Below are 25,194 nucleotides of genomic sequence, written 5' to 3'. Positions count from 1 at the left end.
TGAAATTGAAATCGTCAAACAATAAAGTACAGTCAGTGTACCGTAGTATACAGGGTGGGCCACTCTCAACACCTCGCTCTGTATAAGCCAAACCGTTGCGAACTTTAAAAAACAGTTTTTGAAGAAATGGGACGGTTTGTCATTTTAGAATAGACAGACACATAGATGTGCAAAGAAGTTTGATAAGTTTAAAAATCTATTGAAGTGGAGAACTTACCTTTTTATCACAAATGGTGCAAAACATACTTTCACTGTCGATAACTTTTAGATGATTGTTACTTCCAATCCAACTTCTGAGAAGACTTGATTTTTCCCTTGCTACTTTAGGCATTTTCACAATAATAATAAAATGATTTTTTTACACAGTATAGTCAATAACTTGCAATCACAAAAGTTGAATAATCGGCGATTGATTTAAGACTAACCATTCATAAAATAAAATAATCTATCCTACCCTTAAAACAGTGTTGCCAACTCGACCAATATAGTATTTGCCAAACCTCACAAGAATGATGGAATGATCAGTTCAACAGTAGGTATTCCATTATCAACTAATAAAAAATCCCTATAGCAAGCATAACCCAGTACAGATAAATTATTTGTTTTAAAAAATGCTGAAACATGATCCTGTAGTTAATAGTAATCTCATGGTCCACAGACATAAGTACTAATATAAACATTATTGAAGGCGAAGGGATTTGCTGATGTAGGTGTGTATGTGTGAATGGTTAAACATTTTTTGTTAGGAATCAGATTTGACTCACTGATATCAGTTTCAAGTTCCTGTGAGAGAGTTCCTAAGTTGTTTTAGTAATTGTAAGGCCAACATAAAAATTTGTTCTGAATTAGAAGATTTTCGATTTTTACTAAATAATTTTTATATTATTTAATATGCTAGAAAATATGCTATATGCTAAACAAGAAATAAATAAGCTAAACAACACAAAAATATGCCAAATCTAGCATAAAATAAGCTAAATTGGCAACGCTGCCTTAAAATTTCGTTTTGGTTGGTTTTCCCAGAATAATTCATAGTTGGCCGACACCAGCAGAAAGTACAGGTAATATTTGTAATGTTATTCAAAATATAATCGGTATTTACTTAGGTAATTTGTAAATTCTGAGAAGTCTATAAATCTTAAATATCCGGATAATGATACCTGCAGCTATAAATAACGCCCATTATGTTTATGGGTACAACAACAAAGGAGCTTAACAGCAAAATATTTACTTTCACATTTTATTTTAATGGATGTTGATGTTACTAATATATACCTTATTTTTAAATGGGGTAGAGTAAATTCCCATCAAAATATGCATTTATATGCTCTTAAATCTCCAAATATGCAAGGCATATGCATTTATGAAAAACATGAGAAATATGCAGCATATATATGCATATGCATTTTGCATATAATCCAGTCTTTAGTCATCAGTTCCTACCTGATACCAAGACACTTATTAGTTCGTCGTGGGTGACTCGGTAAAAGGCCTTTTGCAAATTGATGAAACACATGTACCGGTTGTTCTACATCTTTGAACGATGACCTGCAAACTGAATAATGCTGCTCTGGTTCAAAGGTTATTTCTGAAACCCAACTGTGTTTCGTTTAGTTGTATTTCAAAGTTGTTGGAAATTCTCGAGTGCAGTATTTTACACTGTTTAGCGTTTATTTATTTATTTGTTTTTTCGGTATCATTACAAAAATGTTAACAGTACCAGTCTGCTGGTATATACCCTGTTTCGATATTTTATTGAAGAGGTTTAGAAGAGAGTGTTTACCTATATCAGAGTACTTTAACCATTTCTCTAAAATTTTATCTGGACCGGTATGCAGTTTTATTCTTCTTCTTTAAGATTCCATCATCTATCGAAGGTTGGAAATCGACATGGTTATGTGGACCCTGTTGCCTGCCGCTCTTAAGAGATCTACGCTACTGCATTCGAATAATTCCCTTAAGTTCTTAAATCAGGATATTCTTCGTCTTCCCACACATGCAATTTTATAGATTTTTCTATTTCATCCAAGGTTAGGTTTGGACCAGTCATTACATTTTCGATATAAATGTCTGTTCTTTCGTCATAAAACAATTCCTCAATATATCCCACTTCCCCATGTATCCAGTCTGTCTTGTTTACTGACTATAGCTAAATGCTAGAAACTAGAAAAGCGGAACATATATACTAAAAAATTTCAGAAATTAAGCACAAAAGTATTAGTCCAGAGAAATAAGATTTTCTCGTGACACATCCCCTCCAGGCCGAAACCAAATTTTTTGAGTAGTATGGATATCCTATATTAATAACCTATATGTTTCCTGCAGCAAATTTTGGTGATATACATATTTATAAACAAATGAAGATCAAAAAACGGTAAATTTTCGCTTTTTTCGCCTATTACCAAAAAGTTAAGCATTTTAAACAAATTTGAGAGTAAGAAACTCATAAATCGTCTAAAAAATTTCAATATGGCGTTCGCTGAATATGTCTAGCCTTATTGGTTGCGTAGAAAATTGCAAAATAAATCATAAATTTTGAGTTTTTATAAATATTCATAACTTATGTAAAAATTAACTTAGAACCTTCTTATTACACAAATTGCTCAGACTTCTGGTGCTTAAAATATATTTTAAATTTCAAAGTAATTGGTCAAATGGTTTAAAAGTCATTTAATTTGTTTATCCCAAATTAATTTTTTTTGCAACACTGTAAGTCAGAAAATTATGAGGTTACAGTAAGACTTCTGACAGTTTATGGAAGAAGAACATTTATACTCTTGACTTAATTCAAAAAAATGACAAAAAGTAGTTTTAACAGTGTAAAATTGTTTTGCAAATACACGTCGATTTTTTTGCTTACTTATAAACAATTAGAATAACTTTTTAACCGTTACCCGTAGAAAAATTATTTTTTCATATTTGGAAAGACTGAATTTTTATACATATTTAGAAAGAAAAACAATTGTCCTAGGACAATTAGGGACGAAGTTAGCCCCCCTTTTTTTAATTCACATGTTCTTGCAAAATAATTTTGCAGTATTTAGAATTATTTTTTGTCATTTTTTTTTAATTAAATTAATAGTGTAAATCTTCTTCTTTTATAAACTATCCAAAGTATTAATGCAACTTCATCATTTTCTGACTTATAGCGTTGCAAAAAAAAATTCATTTGGGATAAACAAATTAAATACCTTTTAAACTATTTGACCAATAGAGTGTCATTAACAGGATATTTTTTCCCTTATTTCTCTGAACTATATATTCTACTCCTAGATACTTACTACTGCACAATTCCAAAAAAAATTCCAGTCACTCACCTGTAACAAAAACACAATTTTTAGAACTAAATCAAGAAAAAGAAATATTAATAAACACAAATATAAACATGGTGATGTTTTTAAGGATTTGTTTGTAGAGTAGGTATGTCTTATCAAAAATGTTTCGTCTACTTTGAAATGTCTGTCCGATGCACAACAGAACTTTCTAATGATTACAAGAAAAGTAGAAGGACCTCATATGTACAGCTGGTTCCTAAAAAAACTGATACGACTCTTAGTAAGATTTGATCATGTTGAGCAGTGTATTTGATTGATCTGACATTATATTTATTATGACAGACAAATGATAAAATAAACAAACAACAAACAACTGATTCATGAAAAAACTAATAAGTATTTTAGAAAAATTTAAACGCAGAATGAAAGATTACATTATTACTGAGGGCGGAAAGCCCCTTAGAGTAAACAAGCAGTTTCTATTGAATGAAATATTTGAAATTAAATATCACACTTTTTTTATTTTCAGCCCTGTAACTTATTAAAATAAGTATTACAGAAGTTTTCAGGGACTTTCAGCCCTCGGTAATAATGCAGTCTTTCATTCTGAGTTTAAATTTTTCAAAAATATTTATTAGTTTTTTCAGGATTCGAAAAAAAAAATGAATACAATTAAAATACATTGAGAATTTTGACATGCGTCACAATTTTGCATTAACTCAATGTAAAATTCTAAACTGTTGAATTCCAGCTTCCCTAATTATTTCACATCAAAAGACATTAGAAACTATTTGTAGAGGATTGAAATCTGTATTGAAAACAACTGTTAAAATTGGTTACGTAATTAAACATATTCCAAAATTTTGTAAAAATTTAATACATTTCAGTTTTCAGCCCAAACTTAGGCCACACACAATGCAATAATATTCACATTTTTGAACTGTCAATATTTTTATTTTATCATCTATTGTTTAAAAACAATACAGTTGATAAGATACCCTCAGTTGCGGAGAAAGTATTAATAATAAAGATTAATAATAAAGTCTAATAACCGTGGAACAGAATAAGCTATCTGACAAATTTTAAGATTTGGCAGTGACATTGACAGTATGTAAATATTAAGTATTTATCCTTCAAAATACACTGCTCAATTTTCTACAAAATACGCGTCAAGAGTCGTATCAGTTTTTTTTTGAACCAGGTGTACAGCTGGTTCCTAAAAAAAAACTGATACGACTTTTAGTAAGATTTGATCATTTTGAGCAGTGTATGATTGATCTGACATTATATTATATTATGACAGACAAATAATAAAATAAACAAACAAACAGCCATTTTTTGACGTTGAACATAATAAGTTATGTGACAAATTTTAAGATTTGGCAGTGACAGTGACAGAATGTAAATAATAATTATTTATCCTTCAAAATACACTGCTCAATTTTCTACAAAATACGCTTTAAGAGTCGTATCAGTTTTTTTTTGGAACCAGCTGTATTTATAAAGAAACCTCTTGATACAATGATACTCAAGCAAAAAAGACCCCAAATAATTATACAAGGAGAATATGCGTTACACCTTCTGTGGGTAGGTGATATGAGTAAATCATTGTAGAAAGCATGCAGCAATAGCTGCGAACTTCCGAGGAACAGAGTGATCTTCGTCCCGGACGCTCATGTACTTATAATATATTTTCTATAAATCAACTCCTAGAGAAAACAATAGCATTCAACGCTAAATTGTATGAAAGTCCTATGATAGTGTCCCAGTCACATATCGAAAGCAATGGAAAATCATGAAGTAGATAACACCTACTCCACTTCGACACAGATGCTGCCTGTCACCAACCTCATTTAAACTTAGGTATAGATGACAAACTAAAAAATGACGAAAAGACGACAACTATACCCATAGTCTTTTGTTTGCCGATGATCAATAATTGTAGCAGAAGATAATGACGACATCGTTTTTGTCCAAACGAAAAAAGAAATATTGAAGATAGACTCTCTAGGAATACAAATCGGACTATTAACTTATAAAAAGCAGTATTTATAGGTAGATCAGAAGATCAGAACGTACAAGATATATTTCATTCTATGGGGATTCTATTCATAATATTAGAGATTAAAATGTATTTTTATTTTCATTTGGCATAGAGCAATGATGTTTTATTACTTGAAGTAATTTTCAAGGCGTTTTCTACAATTACAAGGACATTTTATGAAGTAGTCACAAATCTATTCTAAAAAGTGAGCTCGTATCGAAATTAACTAAATTTTTCATATCGAGAACAGATTTCACGATCATAACTTTCAAAGAACCTAATCGCACCCAGGTGTACCACAATCACGCAATTATGACACTGAAAAGTGAGGAAACTTATTTCCAAACACACCTCATTCTCGTTAATTAAAATAAAATTTTAATTTATGTCTACTCGAGGCCATAAAAAATCTTGCGCAGTCAATTATTGGTCTCTGAAAAAACCGTAAAAACGACTCTGTTGCTGTCACAGAAGCTATAAAAGTAGAAATTTTTTGGAAACGAGCGTATAAATCAAACCAATAAATTTAACCACTTCTACACTCTCACGAATCGGTGTATATTGAAAGCGGCTCTCGTCAAATTGTTGACAGATCTCACAGATCTGCAATTAACTATTTTGAAGTAGAGATGGCGAAATTTCAAATACTTGTTTTGTAACGGATACCTGACAATCTGTTACTTCTTCCTCTTCAATCAGGGTGTATTTATGATGGGTGGACTAAATAATCAACAGCTAAAACAAAAATACATATTTTACATACAGGTACACATAACTTTTGTAGATTTAAACAAGCAAATGACTCTGAAACTGATACAATATGGAAGGGTGAAATAATGGTGGAAATGGGAGTACCGAGAATTCAGGTAGGATTAGTGTTAGAAAATTCTCGAGAATGAAAAATCGGAGAGTATTTTCGAGAATATTCTTGAGAATATTCTCGATATGGAGAATATTTTGAGCATGACGCGCTTAGGGATATTATTAAAATTAAAGATGACATAGGGTATTAAAAATCATGAAATTATATACAATATTATGAGACGAAACAACAGTGTTCTCTATTCTCTATATAAAAAAAATGCAAAACAACAGAAAACACAAAATTTGTTTGATAAAAAATGAAATTTTCTTCTTAACAGCAAATAATGGATGTGGTGATCTAATCTGAAAAAGATGAGGCCTCAGATTTAGAATCTATTTCTATCATTAGCTCTTCCTGGTCATCTACATTCTGCATTTCAATGTACTGATGAGAAGTTGCGGGATTTTAGAAATAAAACAAAATAAGAAAATACGACGTAGAGCGTACCAATGTTACGTATCAGATATTGTTGTTTTATTTTCCTTTGAATCTCCTTCTAGAACGATTCTTTCCACGCACCAATTAAACAAATCTACCATCTCTAATTTCTAAACATCCAACAATTACATCCAATTATATTTACACTTACTTATATGGATGTCCGGACCTAACATAATCTGATATGAGAAATATGGTGCTAATGATAATGATGACTAGGATATTACAGATGTCAATCATGTAAAAGTTTATCTGTTTTCAGAAGAAAGTTTGGCGAAGGTGAAAGTAATTCCTAATTGTTGATGTTTAAAAATGAAGCACTAATTAGGTATCTAACAATTATTAGCAACATTTTTGGTAGTACATAGTATTTAAAGCAATTAATCAACTCGAGAAGGAAATGAACTAGTTAATATTTTTCTCACAATAACACAATCATCTGGTGTGTATATCAGCTATTTTCACCCGGACGTATTAACAAATGCATGGTGTTTGTTGTACAATTTGGTTAACGCATCACATAAGAAAATTTATTTGTATTATGAATGTACATATTATATTAATTTCAACTGGATAAAAGAGGGACACAAGCCAAAAATGCGCAATTCTACGTATTTCAAGATATCAACTTTTGGCTAACATAGAACTAACTCGTTCGTAAGGAGCAAGAATTCGTCTTGCCAAATGGAAAAGAACCTGTTCCTCACCATCTGAATCCTGAAATCTGAAAATTTGCTAAAAGCCTGGTTGTTTTTTGACGGCTTCGTCATATTTGTCATTCCACCACGGTACAGGCGTGTCGATTTTTACATATTTGGTTCTTTCAACTGCTTTGTGCTCTTCTTCCAATACTAGCCCAGAAAATTGTAGATAAGTCGAAGTTATATTTGAGGTATTTAATACGGTAAGGAAGTTTTTGATCTACTTGGTCTGAGAAGAGTAGTCAATTTTCCTCGTCTAAATTCCATTCTGGGAGAGGGGTGGTTGAGACGGTTTTAAAAGGGCGGTTTATAAAAAGAGTAAAGTGATCACTACCGTACAAGTAGGGGTGGACTTCTCAATTTAAAGATGTTTGTAGGATAGGATCGCACATGCTCAGGCCGGTAACTAAGGATTGTTCTGTTTGTATATTAAATCTTGTGAGTTCCCCTGTATTCAGATGTTTATATTACTACTGTCAAGTAATTGTTCTAGCACTTTTCTTTTTATTGATCAAAATTTTAATCACCAGTAGGGACTATTGCTATTAAAATCTTGTAACAGTATAGGGGGAGATGGAAACTAGTAAAGCAGTTCCTTAATTACAAAGGTTAAACAATTTTCACTCGGTGGAATAAAAATGTTGCATATTGCGATTCTTTGTATCACTATTAGTAGTGATTGCAAAAACTTCTAGGATATATTTTTAAAGGTATTAGTTCTGCTTCATACATTTGGTTGATATATATTGCTACTCGCTAGTTCATCACTTGCTTTGTCTCTAGTGGTCTTGTTTTTGTGGAAGCATTTAAAACCTTTTAACATAACATGGTAAGAAGCCTTGAAATGAGTTGTGGTAATGGACAGGGCTCATTTATGAGCCCTTCAGACACTTACGACTTCCCAAGGTTGGTCCATTGTATCACCCTATCTCACGGACTAGGTCCATAAGGATCTGGTCTTTGGAGCCCAGGCTATTCCGGGCTCCCATATCTGCTAGAATCAGCAGAGGCTCCAAATCTGAGCTCTTCCTAGTGTTCTGAACGTCTAATCTTTTGGTTGAAACGAGTTTCTTGAAGGCAAATAACTGATGGCGTCTGTGTTGAGCAATTAACTCTTGTAAAATTTTACATCTGGTGTGATACTTGATACTTGTTAAGGTTCCACTGTAAGTATTAGTGATCTGAATGAAGTAGTTAAGGTTTCTTAGGAATAGGAGAGTTCGCTGTAAATTGTTGCAGATGTTCAGGGTTGATAGAGTTGATAGTGTAGTTTCCCTTTGATGTTTGTGATTTTTGTTTTCAACTTTTTTGAACTTTGAGACTACATATTGTCCAGATTATTATGGAAACCTGGTAGATTACATGTATAGATTTTAAGAAAATCAAATAAGTTTGTGTTGTGAGGAGCTGATTGAAATAAATTTAAAGTCTTAATTATAGCGTTACAGTTTAGTGTAAAGTTGTCTTTATTGTCTTCAAACATTTGTTGTAAATTCATTGTGAAAGGATTTTTCCGGTGTTATTTACTCAAGTTTGGGATTATGAAAAGCAGGTTTTTTGAGGTCTTTATGTGGCGGTGTAGATTCTGACATTTGTCGTTTAATGGAAACCGTTAGAGTTTCTTGGGCTACGGTTTCAGATGTATCCATTGATTCCATATTCTCTTTATTTTCTCTCAATTCCATATTCTAAAATGCTCTCATCTTAATTTCCTCGGCATCCTGTGTGATTTATAAATTTTGAAAATCTCAGGTGTAACCAAAGAAAGTATTCCACCTGTTGTCAATCTGGTGGTATGGGAACGATATTATTGTCGTTTTCTGTGCTACTTCGATTGATAACTTACTTTGTTTTTCGGTAGATGGCGCTAGTTCATCCGTGACATTTCTTTCTTTGCAATACGGAAGGGCCCAAAGTGTGATGCCTAGGGAAATCGGAGTGAAGGGGATATGGGACTACTGATGAGGGGGAAAAGTCCTCCGAAACCGGTATAGACTCTTCCTGCACTCTCCGATTTAACCAGAGCATTATGCAGCTGCTGCATTTTCGTGTTGCAAAGAAATTGAAAAAGAAACTGGAACATGAAGTAAAAACCACTTCTATGTAAAAGGTATATTTACTAAAAATTTTTAGAATCCCAATGGATTCAATAAAATGAGTTCATCAGAACGTTTTCAAACCTATCGGTCCATCATCAGTGAATTTAAATACTTGCAAAATATCCCCAGAACCAAACAATGGTTGTGATTATAAATAGATCTACATTATGTTAAAATAAATTTAAAATGGCTAAACGCCGATGTTCAGGGATTAAACCTCTGGGAACATGGTGAAACTCTACCCGAGGACCCAATCAACCATCTTCGGTCAACGATGACGAAGTCTTCATGGACTTAGTAGTCATCGTTGACCGAAGATGGTTGATTGGGTCCTCGGGTAGAGTTTCACCATGTTCCCAGAGGTTTAATCCCTGAACATCGGCGTTTAGCCATTTTAAATTTATTTTAACATAATGTAGATCTATTTATAATCATAACCATTGTTTGGTTCTGGGGCTATTTTGCAAGTACATATTCAAATTCACTGATGATGGACCGATAGGTTTGAAAACGTTCTGATGAACTCATTTTATTGAATCCATTGGGATTCTAAAAATTTTTAGTAAATATACCTTTTACATAGAAGTGGTTTTTACTTCATGTTCCAGTTTGTTTAACTATAAGGTATACAGCCAACCCAGGGAACTACCCCTTTTTAGTGTTTTTAGTTTAAATTGAAAAAGTTTATACATTTTTTTTCTCTTTATTTTGTTTGTTTATACGGTTGATGTAACATATTTTTATTGATTAGTAACATCCTTTATAATTTTTCCTTTACTTGTTAACACCTCAATAAAAAGCTTACAAAAACATAGCTACAATCTACATTTGCTTTTATATAGTTCGTATGTTTCCATAATGATTTAACGATTAATATGCCCAAGGAAATCGGCTTTTACGACAGTTCTTGTTTACGTAACTGGCCCTGTCAATCAAAACAACCAATTAGACATTTCTCAGGCACCTTATACGAAAGTTCTTTGAATAAACATACGGAGGTGAGTTGTTCATAAACCATATACGAGAAGAAGAGCGTGATCTATAAATAGAACACATCAGCATGTTGACTGGAATCAGTAAACACTATAAAAACGACGTTGGAAATATTTTATTGCTTGTACCAGTTTGTGGGCGTGGTGGAGCACATGTTTTGGGATTTTGTGTTTATAAATACAAATATTGTTTCCCACTGAACTTCACTTTTGTTGCATTTTGCTAGTAGCAACATTGTAATTTATTAGTTGTATATGTTACTTCAAATTGTAAAGAAATGGACGAGAGATCAACAGATTTTTCTATCAAAAACAACCCCCCCTGTTCTAAGATCACAAAAAGACACACGACTATCCAACGGATATTCCAAAGAACCAAAAGCAATGGGCACAAGAAAGTCTTGAAGATGTTGTCAAGTAACAAGAATAGAGAGAAATACTAGAGGATAGGAAGTGAGACAGGTAAATTCGTTACAAAAAGGATTATTATCATATACAGTTATACTGAGAAGAAAAGGTACGCATACGTAAGAAGATTACAGCCAGTGACAGTAGATGAATAAAAGAAATTACATAATTTAGTCCCATACGTAGAAGGAAGAGCCGCAGACTTAGATTATCCCGAAAGAAATTAGCCGAAGCCGGAATGTTAAAACAAAGTACATATGAGAAATGGAGAATAAAAGGATATCTTCTTCTTCTTTATGTACCATCTCCGCGACGAAGGTTGGCAATCATCATGGCTATTTTGAACAGTTGCCTTGAGCTGCAACCAAACCATTCTCTCAGGTTCTTCAACCAGGAAACGCGTCTCTTTCCTACGCTTCTCCTACCCTCTATTTTTCCTTGAATTATTGAGTCATAAAAGGATATACAAAATGGAAAAGTTTGGGCTAGGGAAGGAAGAGGAAACTGTACATCATTGAATATAGATGAACAAAGAAACTGAAAGAATAATCTTCTATCGTCTGCTTCATTGCCTATACTAAGATATTTGACACTTTGATATTTTCTCAGAGCAAAGCAAAGACGACAAAGGATTGATGAGTCTCGGTGCTGCTTGGACATGGACATGTTTGATCAGAACAAGGCGGAATTTTTGCGTGGGTATGTCAGAATGGATGAAACATGGATCCATCACTTAACTTCATAACTTCACTCCGGAATCAAATCAGCAGTCATTTGAGTAGACAGAATCCAGAGAAATCCTACCAAGACGACCAAAGATGCAACAAACCGCCGTAAAGGTTATGGCTTTTGTATTTTGGGACCTGCAAGGAATTATTTTCATTAATCATTTGAAACATGGAAAATCATCAACAGCGACTACTACATTGGTTTATTGAAGCGTTTAAAGACCCAAATCGCAAAAAGGCCGTATTTGTTGAAGAAAAAATATTGTTTCACCTAAACAATGCACCGTCTCACAAGTCGATGAAAACCATAATAAAATGCAAGAATTGGGCTTTGAACTTCTTCTGCACCCCTTCTACAGTCTAGATCTGGCCCTATTTGTAAGGCAACGATAAATTGTTTTACAAGGGCAACATCGAAAAATTTAAAAAATGGAATGATTGTATCGCCGCTAAAGGAGATTATTTTGATGACTAAAGAATAATTTGTGCAAAAAATTATTGTTTTACTAGTTAAGCCCCTATCTTATTGACCAACAGCTATGAAACCTGTGAGATGTTCGGCGAATAAAGGTTTTTTTAATGTAACTACAATTTCAAAGTATTTATGATGTCCTCTACAAGCCTAAAAGAAACCAGAAATAAATTGGGAAAGTTTATTTCTGGTGTCGAAATAATATTGAATTCTTCTTGCAGTACCGTCTCCTATCGGAGGTTGGCTACCATCACAGCAATCTTAACTTTGTTGGCTGCAGCTCTGAACAATTGTACTGAACTGCACCCGTACCACTCCTTTAAATTTCGCAAGCAAGAAATCCTCCTAGGTCCCACATTTCTCTTTCCCGAGATTTTTCCTTGGATTATGAGCCTTAGCAGGGAGCCTTCCCCTCTCGTTATGTGGCCTAGATATTCCAGTTTTCTCGTTTGTACGATTTTTATGACTTGCATTCCTTCAACATCTTCAGCGAAACATCTTGATTCGTTACTCTGTCCATGGTATTTTCCACATTCTCCTGTAAAATATTCTGTAAATTATCCTGTATTGAATAAAACAGATTAATTCCAACCAATCTCTCACTAATAAAGTGATGTAGGTATCTGCTTATTTCTATTTCTATTTATATATCGGTGTACAAAATCGAAATATTAACAAATCAATGACACTTGCTTAACTAAATTTACGCAAAATCTTCTCAACGTGGGCAATCTAATCGTACACAAATTAATTATGCAAATGGCTATTTCAGTATAAATTAGAAACCAGTTGATTAAAGTGATACATTAGCGACCGTTACATTTTATTGCCATTCAATTCTATTAACTCAGGTCAAAGAAACAATAACATCCTGAAAATGTCTTACTTCAGCTGTTCTAGAGCAAATGTGGGCACAGAAAAAAATTCGTAAAAATCTACACAACAAACAAAACCGATAAATATATTTAAATAATAGATGCGGGCAAAGTTACTTTCATTCTGTCACCAGAAGAGACATTAACATAAGCAAACATTGACTTTCTTCGATATACAGGACAGTTACTTCAAATACTTGCTTTGTCGCTTTTAGATTTAGTATTGAAAATTTTAGGTCGTATACGATACATAGCAGTGACGGAGAAATATCCTAGTTCTCAACAAAATTATTCGTCTGTAACAACATAACTTTTAAGAGCGTACGCGCAAAATTGCCAATGCTTTTTAAATTCATTCGTTTTTTTTAATCCTGAAAAAACTAAAATATTTTTGAAAAATTTAAACGCAGAATTAAAGATTACATTTTTACCGATGACCGAGAAAGTCTTAGAATAAACAAAAAGTTTCTTTTGAATTAGATTTTTGAAATTAAAAATCACACTCAATTTTCTCTTTTTTTTTAACCCTGTGACTTATCAAAATAAACATAGAAGTTTCCCTCGGTAATAATCTTTCATTCTGCGTTTAAATATTTAAAAAATATTTATTAGTTCTCTCAGGTTTAAAAAAAATTAATGCATTAAAAAAGCATTGGTCCGAAATTTTGCACTTACACTGCTAAAAGCAGACCTGACGTAGGTTTCAACTTCTTCTTCTTCTTATGCAATCCACTAATTGATGTTCTCGATCACGTTTGACCATTTTTCTCTATCCCTTGCAATATGTATTAGGTCTCCTATGTTTTTTAGTCCTGTCCATTGTTTGACATTACGGAGCCATGACATTTTCTTCCTGCTCACTCCCCTTCTTCCTTCGATCTTTCCTTCAATTAAGGTTTGCAGAAACTGGTATCTTTCCTTTCTAATTAGGTACCCCAGGTATGCCGTTTTTCTCTGCTTAATTGTGCATAGCAGTTGTCGTTCTGTAGCAATTCTTCTCAGGATTTCTTCATTTGTTATTCTTGCGGTCCAGGGAGCTTAAAGGATTCGTCGATAGATCCACATCTCAAATGCCTCTAGCTTATTCAATGTCTTTATTTTTAAAGTCCATTCTTCCATGCCATAAAGGAGCACCGACCATATATAGCAGTGAATCTTAATCTTAGGTTTAGGTCAAAGTTCGTAAAGAAGTTTCTGAATTTCATGAATGCACTTCTGGCCCTTTCTATCCGACATTTAATTTCCATATCCGACATCCAGTCTTCACATAGCCAGGTTCCCAGGTACTGAAACTTTCTTACGCGCTCTACATCTTGGTTGTTATATGCTAATCTTGCATTTTGATGTTGACATAATTGACGGCTGATTATAAGGAACATCGTCTTTTTTATGTTGATGCTAAGTCCAATGTTCTCGCTATGCTCTCCAATTTTATTAAAAAGGTTTTGGAGGTCTTCTATATTGTCTGCTATTAAGACCGAGTCATCCGCATATCGTATATTATTGACCCAGGTACCATTTACTTTGATGTCGCTTTCGCATTCCTCAAGAGCTTCCTGGAAGATACTTTCTGAATATAAATTGAACAGTAGTGGGGAGAGAATGCACCCCTGTCTTACACCCACTGTCTTACAAATCGATTATAGATTACGTCATCATGAAGCAGAAATCATCAATTGTGACGAAAGATGTACGAGTCTATAGAGGTGCAGAATGTGGAACTGACCACTTTTTACTCAGAGCAGATCTATACTTTCCATATATCTTGAACAACAAAATTGAAGAGACCCAGGAAGAGATTACAGAAGAACACCCGCCTCAGTACAAATACAACATCGACGCACTGAAAGATAATTCAATCTCCTTTCTTTTTAAATTAAGACTGAGCCAAAAGATAACCAATACACAGTTTAATACAAGAACAGCAGATGAAAAATATGATCGGCTAAAAAAGTGCTTACATGAAGCTGCATTCGAAGCGTTAGGGGAAAAATCCTCAAATAACACTAATCACCCTTGGTTTACAGATTCTTTAAAAGAAAAGACGAGGGAAAAAAAAGAAGCATATCAAAAATGGCTCAGTACCAATTGCTCAGAAGACCGAAAAACCTACGCAAGAATAAGAATGGAAACAAAAAAAGAAGTGATTAAAAACAAAGAAAATATGTGGCTGAAGAAATGTGAAGAAATAGACACTCTTATGGGAGGAACAAAAAGCAGAGAAGCTTGGAGAACAATATCAAATACAAGACAAAACGTACAAGAAAGATGCCAGATATCCCTTATAAGTGTAAACGAGTGGGAAACATACTTTAGAAACCTATTGCAAGAGAATAGACAGGAATATGTAAGGCAAACCATCATCGCCCCAAACAACCTGGAACAACTAGAAGATATAACTATTCGAGAACTAGAACAAACGTTAAGAGAAATGAAAAACAATAGAGCTCCTGGTCCCGGAGGTATTCCAATTGAACTCATTAAGCACAGCACGACACAGGCAAAAGAAATTTTAGTTGAAATATTCAACGGATGCCTTTCAGGCAATAGTGGCGTGCCCTCTGAGTGGAAAAACTCCTAAACTACCCCTATATACAAAAAGGGTGGTAGAAAAAATTGTAATAATTACAGAGGCATTAGTGTGACCAGCTCAGTTGGAAGACTGTACGGACGAATAATAAAGAAACGGATAGAAAAGGAGTGGCAAGATTCCGAAGAACAAAGTGGATTTAGGGCAGGTAGATCATGCACAGATAACATTTTCTGCATAAGGCAATTACTAGAAAAACGTTCTGCTAGAAATCTAGTAACTCACATGGTATTTGTAGACTTAAAAAAAGCATACGATACCGTTCCCAGAGAAAAAATGTTTGAGGTATTACAACAAACCACTTTAAATAGAAAATACATCCAAACAATAAAAGATCTCTATGCTAATGCAACAACAGCAATTAAAATTGGAACGAAACTTTCAAATACCTTTGAAACTTCGAAAGGCCTTTTGCAGGGATGCTGTCTGTCGCCCACTTTATTTAAAATTTACCTTACACATGTGTTAAAATATTGGACTAGGAAATGCCAAACAATGGGGATACCAGTAGGAGATTCTTATTTGTATACGTTGCTATTTGCTGACGACCAAGTTGTGATTGCTGCTGATAAAGATGACGCCAGTTACATGATTAGAAAATTGAAAGAGGAGTACCAAAAATGGGGTTTGGAAATGAGCATGGAGAAAACTGAATACCTTGTAGTCGGAGGTGATACTGAAGACTTAGAATTAGAAGGGGAATACATAAAAGGATGTGATGAATTTAAATATCTAGGTTCAATTTTTGACAAAAACTCCACATGCGATCAAGATATAGAATATCGAATAAGCCAAGGAAGAAAAGCTATAAAACAGCTAAATGGCATTTGGTGGAGTACAGGACTGCAGAATCAGACAAAGAAAAAAATCTACCAAACTATCGTGGAAGGAATTGTCCTGTACAACTCGGAAGTGTGGGAAGTAAAAGACCGACAAAATAAAAGACTTCAAGCTTTAGAAATGGACGCGCTTAGAAGAAGCTGCAGAATATCTAAACTGCAGCATATCCCAAACGAAGAAATAAAAGAAAGAATGGAAGTAGAAAAGGATATTATAGACAGAATAGAACAAAAAAGATTAATATGGTACGGGCATGTCCAGAGAATGGGACCAACAAGATGGCCCAAGAAAATGATCCAGTATGTACCACCCGAGAGAAGAAAAAGAGGCAGACCGAAGAGAACATGGATACAAGATGTAGAGAAAGCAATGAACAGTAGACAACTCAACGAGGAAGATATTCGTGACCGAAAAGCATGGCGAATAGGATGCGGGAAACGGCGAATGCTGTAGAACACCCGATATATATATATAGATAAAATCACGTACCATAATATTCACAGGGACATAAGAAAACATATATATATATGTATAAAAAAGATTAAAGAAAAATGGTGTAGAGAGAAGTGTGACGAAGTAAAACAATAATTATTAAAAGATGATATTAAAAGATGATAACAATTCGAGAATCAATTTGGCTTTATGCAGGGCGGATCAACAACAGATGCAATTTTCATTATAAGGCAATTGATGCAAAAATACAGGAGTAAAGAAAGAAACGCTCATATGGTATTCATTGATCTTGAAAAAGCATAATATGATAGAGTTCCTCGAGAGATTCTGTGGTGGGCACTCAATAAGAAAGGAGTCCCTGGTGAATATGTAAAGATTGTGAGGTAAGAAAGGAGTCACTGGTGAATATGTAAAGATTGTGAGGTAAATGTATGAGGGAGTAACGACTAGTGTTAGGACAGGTGTGGGAGCCGAGAGACTGATAAATTTCATGTGAAAGTAGGATTGCACCAAGGCTCGGTGATTAGTCCGTATTTATTCTCATTACCAGATAACAGCGGTTTTGGACCAGATAACAGCGAAACTACAGGGTAGCATTCCATGGTGCCTAATGTACGCTGATGATGTCGTGTTAGTAGGAAATAGTGAAAGAGACTTAGAACAAAAACTGGAACAGTGGAGACAAGCTTTGGAGGAAAAAGGTTTAAAACTTAGTAGGACAAAGACAGAGTATTTGCAATGTTCATTTAAAGATTGAGTTACTCCAAATAAAATGGTATCTTTGGATGGTGAACTGATTGTAAAAAGCAATAGTTTGAAGTATGTACCTGGTATCGGTATTACAGAGTAATGGAGAAATATATGGAGATGCATGCAGTAGAATTAGGGATGAAGTGGAAAGAAGCGACTGGTATGCTGTGTGACAGGAAAATTCCAATGAATTTGAAGGAAGAATTCTATAAAACAGCCATAAGACCGACTATGATGTACGGAACTGAATGTTGGGCAGTGAAAAAGAAAGAGAAACAACGAAGGCATGTGGCGGAAATGAGAATGCTTAGATGGATGAGTGGAGTGACAAAAAAGGATAAAATTACAAATGAGTATATTAGGGGAAGTCTAGGTGTGGCACCAATTGATGCCAAAATGAAAGAGCATAGGTTGAGATGGTTTGGTCATGTTCAACGTCGAGACGCTAATCACCCAATACGAAGAATTGTTGAAGTGCAGATTCCTGGAAGGAGGAGAGGAAGACCAAAGAAGATGTGGTGGGAGACGATTAGGCAGGACATGTTGGTAAATGGGATTAATATTGATATGACCCAAGATAGAATTGTATGGAGAAATGCAATTAGGGAAGCCGACCCCGCATAGGGATAAGGCAAAGAGAATGATGATGATTAAAAGATGATAAAAAATTTGTTGTACAACTTTGTTATTAACATGTGTTGTTACATAGTCTGGAAGCGGCTTTACCCATTGCAATGCGATGGGCAAGAATCATTAGTGTATCTGTTCTACTATATCTGTACATATTTCGTGTCAGTACAATTTGTCATATTCTTCTGTTAAATTTTTAAATTCTTGTTGTGATTTCTTACTGCATAGATTTGTTCCATTTTGAATAGGGCTTAGCGATATGTTGAAATTTTAGTGACACCTCTGGTATTGTTTGTACAGCCCGCTTGCCATTACATTATAATCCCCACGCATATGGATAATAAAACAACAGCTTAGCAGTCTAATTAATGCAGACAAGTGGCGCCGCTGGTAATAGTCACACCCCACTAAACAAATCTTGTTCGCTTAATGGGCAATGGTGCAAAATGCTTATGCGATACCGAACAAACGGTCCAGCTCGAGCTGTCGATATGGGTCAGGTTCAGAGCAAAATGCCCATATAAATAATTGTCGAGCCCTCGGGTATTGCGTTCGATAGTCCACTCCGAAATAGAAAGTCTCTTCTACGCGAACAGGGAATCAGTGGCGGACAAAGGCAGTAAATTTAGCACTACGGTAAAGATTTAAGTTGCTGATGGTGCAGAGGCGGGTTTTGGTTTTTTAAATCCGCTATTACCTAAAAAAGTGTACATACTATATTGCTTGCTATAAAGAGAAATATCTGAATTCTTTTTTCTTTAGACTTTTTGTCATTCAATCAAAATGTCTGATTGATAGGAATGGGACATTCCTGTCTCTTTTTTGTTTTTTTGTTGATTGCTTGCTAGCTATGTTTTGACTACAATCATTTTTAGATTTGTTCCTTTCTATTATACCAGTTACTTTGGTTCTCCCTTTTCCTGGATTGTTCCTTTCTATTTCTATTCTCTCAGAGTAACTACTACCATTTTCTTGTCCATTGATCTTTGGACAACTTCTATTTTGTTTACTACTATTTGTTTTGTTAGTGTCCAGGTTTGCGTTCCCTATTGTATCACTGACGGTTTAACAGTATTGTTCTCAAATAGGCCGTTTTCTGTGATTCTAGAGGTCTGATTTACATCGACTAACTAGGAGGACAAAAAATACAACATTTGGCGAAAAAAATAAAGCTCTTTCATCGGACAGCGCATCAACTCATTCCTGAGTCGTTGCCATGGCCAAATTGTTCGAATTTGATTACGAACTAGTGAATATTTGTAACTTCCAGATTTGGCCTCGTGCGACTTGTTTTTGTTTCCAAACTTGAAAAGTCACTCGCCGGATAGAGGTTTGAGTCAAATGAGAGGAGGTCATCGCCACCACGGCCTACAGTTTTCCAAAATTTTCGTATTTCCAACCATCCTCGTATATACATTTTATGTACCCTCGGAGATCCGTGGAAAAAATTTAAACTCAAAATAACAAAATTCAGTTTGGCGACACTGTGTAAATGTTGATAGTAACAGTTGATAGTCCTTTTTAAGATAGGTCAAAACGGCAAACAGGTGTATGTTTTCAAAAAAACTTTTGATAGTGTGTAAAAAATATTTTATTATCAGCTAAGTACTTTCGACACATAACGTGTCATCATCAGAGCTTCGTCCTCTTATAAAACCTTCATAGAAGAGCAATTGCTAAACAACACAATAAAAAACATGGATACTGGGCAAAAGCCACAGATATAGGGTATAATAACCCTTTAAAGTGAATAAAATCACATCTAAATTCTTTTATTAATTAGTAAGACAACATGGCTTAGTCAAACCATTTTGAGCCCACGTGAATGGGTTCAGTCGAGTAATATCCGTCGAGTAATTCTGAATGATTAATAGGTTGTTAAAACATTTTACCTGTAGCGGCTTCTGGAATATCTTAAAAATATCGAATTTCATTGATAAAATGCACAATGCACATATCCCAGCGATCTTCGCTTCGACCATAGGAAGGAATATTCTGCATCTGCCAGACCCATATCAGCCGGCCAAACCCATATCAGTGACGACTGACGACGAGGTCCATACATTTTTACATCCTCAAATTCCAACGATACTTATTTCAAATTTTTGTTGCCTTCAAAAAAGAAAAATAAATAATGTATGTTCCTTTTTTATTCATGTTAATATGAGATGATTACTAAAACAAAATTACCCAAACATGTTTTCAGTATTAGTCATCGGCAGAAGACCGACTCTATTGTAGACTTTATCGTTGCTTTCGGCACCATTTAACATCGTAACAATAGTAAATATTTAAAGGACTAATGGTAGTATTATTTGTTTAACAATTTCAATTTTAAACAGTTTCTATAAATAATCATTCTTTAGTTGCAAGTTTGAAGTGTCGTAATCCAAACAAAAGTAAAGTTTTGTTTGAAGATTAACCGAAAATCCGATTTATATTCAGTTTGAATCAGCTCATCTTCTTACAAGTCTTAATATGAAGTACTGTATGAGGTTTTTTCCAAAAGTTCCGAACTTTTAGTTCAAAACTTCGCAAAATATTCCAGCGACCACTGTGACATATAACGTAACTACTAATTAGTAACTCTTCGTATATAATCATCATCATCATCATCACGTAGCGCTACAACCCTGAGTGGACCCGGAAATCTGCTTGGATGTTATCTCTCCATCAGGGCCCCCGCAAGGCTGATTGGCGCCCGCGTGCGGGACATATTTTGGCGCCTTTAAATCTACTATACATATAAAACTAATAAATATTTTTGAAAAATTTAAACCCAGAATGAAAGACTACATTATTACTAAAGCCGAAATTCCCTGAAAACTTCTATAATGTTTGTTTTAATGAGTTACAGGGGTGAAAATAAAAGAGAAAATTTAGTGTGATTTTTTAATAATTGCAAATATTTAATTCAAAAGAAACTTTTTATTTATTTTAAGGGACTGTCGGCCCTCGGCAATAATGTTATCTTTCATTCTGGTTTAAATTTTTTTAAAATACGTATTAGTTTTCTCAGGATTCGAAAAAAGTGGATACATTTAAAACACATTGAAAATTTTGACAGGCGACATTTTGCGCCTTTCCCTTAAATATTTCGCAACATTAATGAAGCACCCTGCATATTTAATTAAAAATATAAATTGAAGTAAATAAACAATAATATTTTGTCATTTCAAAGTTTTCAAACAAATTTTATACAGGGTGTCTACATAACTGGAAACCATATGGGAGACTGTTTTATTATTAATTTTACGAGAAAAAGTTATTCTTCATAAAAAGTTCTGCATTGTCTAGAATGCAACCATCAAATATCAAATTTTATGAATTTATACGAGGTATGTCAAAAAATATGAATTTAGGTCAAGACCAAAGTACATTTAGTTTTCACAATATTGAAAACTTATTATGAAAAGTTGTTCAGCATTAAAAACTATGTTTCTATATGCAATAACATCCTTCTAATTGAAATATATTGTGATCTAGAAAGGCACTTTACTATTGATCGAAACTCATATTTTTTTTACATATATCTCCATATAAAATTGAAAAAATTTGATAGGATTTGATGATTGCATCTTAGATTTTAGACCATGCAAAGCTTTTTAGAAAGAACTTTTTATCGTACAATAATTGTACTTTTCAACAACGCCTGCTTTTTCATTTATTAGAGATAATGTGATGTCTTTTATTATTAATAATTAGCCCTTTTCAGTTATTACAAATAATGTGATAACTCTTTTATTATTATTAATTAATTAATCAATAAAAATAAATGAAAAAGATAAAAAAGGGTTCAAGGCAGGTTTTGTTTATATTCGATTCAGAGTTGGACTACCATCTCCATATAGTAACTATTTCAGCATCCTTATGCATCATCAGTGAAGATTATGCAGTCACAACTCTGAAGGGAATACAAACATTCTGCCTCTTTTAAAGCAAACCATCGCGATGCGATGAACCCGCCTTTTGAGACGCAACACAGCGACATCTCTCGTATTACGAGGAAAACGAAAAGCCCTAGATACAAAGTTTACTACTTTTTAAACAATTAGAATAATTGAAATAAAAATATAATAAACAATATTTTAAATCCAAGACTTTTCGTTAATAAACTGCTTTCTGGCTGCATCCCATATCTCCGGATTTTACAATATATAATCACATAGAGACGACGAAATAGGAGAAAGCAAATAGAGGACACTTAGGCCACGCATTTACCTTCTCTTCGTCTAGGAAAAGGACCGAAAGACAGTTTCTAAATACTCACAAATTGAGTAAAAATGAAAAAGATAAAAAAGGGTTCAAGGCAGGTTTTGTTTATATTCGATTCAGAGTTGTGACTGCATAATCTTCACTGATGATGCATAAGGATGCTGAAATAGTTACTATATGGAGATGGTAGTCCAACTCTGAATCGAATATAAACAAAACCTGCCTTGAACCCTTTTTTATCTTTTTCATTTTTACTCAATTTGTGAGTATTTAGAAACTGTCTTTCGGTCCTTTTCCTAGACGAAGAGAAGGTAAATGCGTGGCCTTAGAAGGTAAATGTGATTATATATTGTAAAATCCGGAGATATGGGATGCAGCCAGAAAGCAGTTTATTAACGAAAAGTCTTGGATTTAAAATATTGTTTATTATATTTTTATTTCAATTATTCTAATTGTTTAAAAAGTAGTAAACTTTGTATCTAGGGCTTTTCGTTTTCCTCGTAAAAATAAATGAGTTATCGCATTATTCGTAATAAATGAAAAGGGCATTGGGTATCTGTAATTTGAGAAAAACAATTATAATAAAAGGATGTAATTGCATATTAAAACATAGTTTTTAATTAACTCCAAACAACTTTTCATAATAATAATTTTCGATATTGTGAAATATAAGGTACCTACCTACTCTTGATCGAAATTCGTATTTTTGATACTCATAAGATTGACACAATTTTATATTTGGTTGCATTTTAGTTTTTAGACTAAGACTATGCAAATAGTTGCATTTAGACTATGCAAAGCACTTAATGAAGAATACATTTTTTCCGTAAAATTAATAATAAAAAAGTTTCCCATATGGTTCCAAGTTATGCAGATGCAATGTCTTAATTATTTTCTTTTTTTTTCAAAATAAATTGTAAATTGTGGATTTTATTAGAGAAAACTCGATTATAACTATTTAAAATAAATTATGATTATTCTATGCAATGATTATGATACTTACCATTTTCATAATTAATTTAATTTCCACACCACTTAAAATAATAACAAATAAAAAAGATTGTCCAATATTTTTTACACGAAAACAAAAGTTTAAAATAAGGCAAAACAATCCCAACGGATATTGCAATAATAGCCGTAGGTAATTATTAATACCAATATACATAAAATAAAATTTTAAACCTTTCACTACAGGAAACCACCCGTTCACTACTAACTCAACTATACTCAAGTCAAATACATAATCATAATTCATAGAATTTTTGTTTACTTAAGGGTAATTATCATAAATTCGAGTATTTAAAAGATTCACTTTATACCAGTAAAACTGCTTGATTCAGCAAGTTGTGTTTTTGTTGGAGTAAAACTGATAAGTTGCGTTTTATGGGTGTTGATTTATGTCCATGTTCTACTTGTCAAGGAGTGTGATTTGATGTTTAATTGACTATTTTGAGTGTCGCTTTAGTTTACAACATAAAATCGATTGGATGGTATGCCAAGCGTAATTCAATCTACTTCAAAGAAAAAAATTAAACCAACAACAAAATGTCGAATAATTATTTTTCAGATTTCTCTAGCTGTTCATGAAATGATTAAAATTGTACATAAAAAAATGATTATCTCATTTAAAATAAATATTTCATATTTACCAAACCTTCGGATTGGCGCCCCTTTAAGGTTACGCCCGCGTGCGCCGCACGCGTTGCACGCCCGGTTACGGGGGTCCTGCTCTCCATCGCATTCTGGGACATCCGAGTGGTCTTTTGCCTGTAGGAATCTCCCATACCAGTCTTACAAGTCTCTCGTTTTGAAGTCTGTGTACGTGAGCTGCCCATCTTAGTCGCGTTGATTTAATTTCTTGGACAATATCGGTGTCATTGTAGAGTGCTTTTAATTAGATATTGGTTCTGATCTTATACTTTGTGTTCATGTCGTGTTGAGGTCCGCAAATTTTTTTAAGCATTTTTAGTTCAAAACGTCTGAGCTTTTCTTTGTTTGCTTTGGTCATGGTCCAGGTTTCGCATCCATACGTTAGTACAGGTCTGACGAAGGATTTATAGATTTTGATCTTGGAACTTCTTGTAAGACTTTGATTTTATAAGCTTATCCAGTGCGAATAGACAGCGATTTGCCGATTGGATTCTGTCTTTTATTTCTTCTATCGTTGTCAGCTGTGAGTACGGCTCCCAGAAACTTAAAACGTTGTACTCTTTCGAAATTGAAGGTGTTGACACCGTCACATTTTGCCCTATCCTGTCTCTTCGTGTCGTTGTATTTATACACATACATATATATATTTCGTCTTCTATTCATTAATCCTCAGCCCTACTTCACTTGTTGCTCCTTTCACCTTGTTGAAAATGTCTTTTATGGATAGGATGGAGTCTCCAACGAGATCAATGTCATCTTTGTATAGAATACTAGTTACTTATGCAAAGTGTATAGATAATGATACATTGAACTGCACAATCTTCGCATACATTGCATAGTTGGACTTTTGAAAAAAAAAAAGTAGGTACGGAAACTATTATAATATTATTGTAATATACTTTGGAGATAAGACATGCGGTTTGGCCGATCTTCTAGCACAAGATAATTACAATTATAGAGACCACGTAATGATTGTCCAAACTGAGGACGAGATAGATCTGATAATTGCCAGCGAGAAGGGCCAGTTTTTATAGATACTTTCAAGCGAGTGGAGATTTTACGATCCTCTTTATGGCTTACAAATTTGTAGCTCGTATGTATCCACAGCCGCATTAAGCTTGTCGATAAAGACATATGTGAGTGGGGGAAGGAAGATGAAGGAAATTTTG

The 25,194-nt window shown here is 33.8% G+C and overlaps 1 protein-coding gene across 3 annotated transcripts in view; it reads right to left on the bottom strand.

The window, feature by feature from the left end:
* The window catches only part of LOC126884667 (frizzled-2), a 404,908-nt gene that overhangs the window by 203,233 nt on the left and 176,481 nt on the right, over positions 1-25,194 (bottom strand). Inside the window, exon 2 of one of the 3 annotated variants that reach the window (XM_050650736.1) lies at positions 20,053-20,272. The exons of the other annotated variants lie outside the window; for them this stretch is intronic. The gene's annotated coding sequence lies outside the window, so the exon portion shown is untranslated. The remainder of the gene's footprint in view (positions 1-20,052; positions 20,273-25,194) is intronic. 3 annotated transcript variants of the gene reach the window in all.

This window comes from Diabrotica virgifera, chromosome 5 (genome assembly GCF_917563875.1).
Source record: "Diabrotica virgifera virgifera chromosome 5, PGI_DIABVI_V3a".
NCBI lineage: Eukaryota > Metazoa > Arthropoda > Insecta > Coleoptera > Chrysomelidae > Diabrotica > Diabrotica virgifera.
The sequence above is the reverse complement of the archived record's forward strand: the minus strand, read 5'-3'. Positions and strand labels throughout refer to the sequence as shown.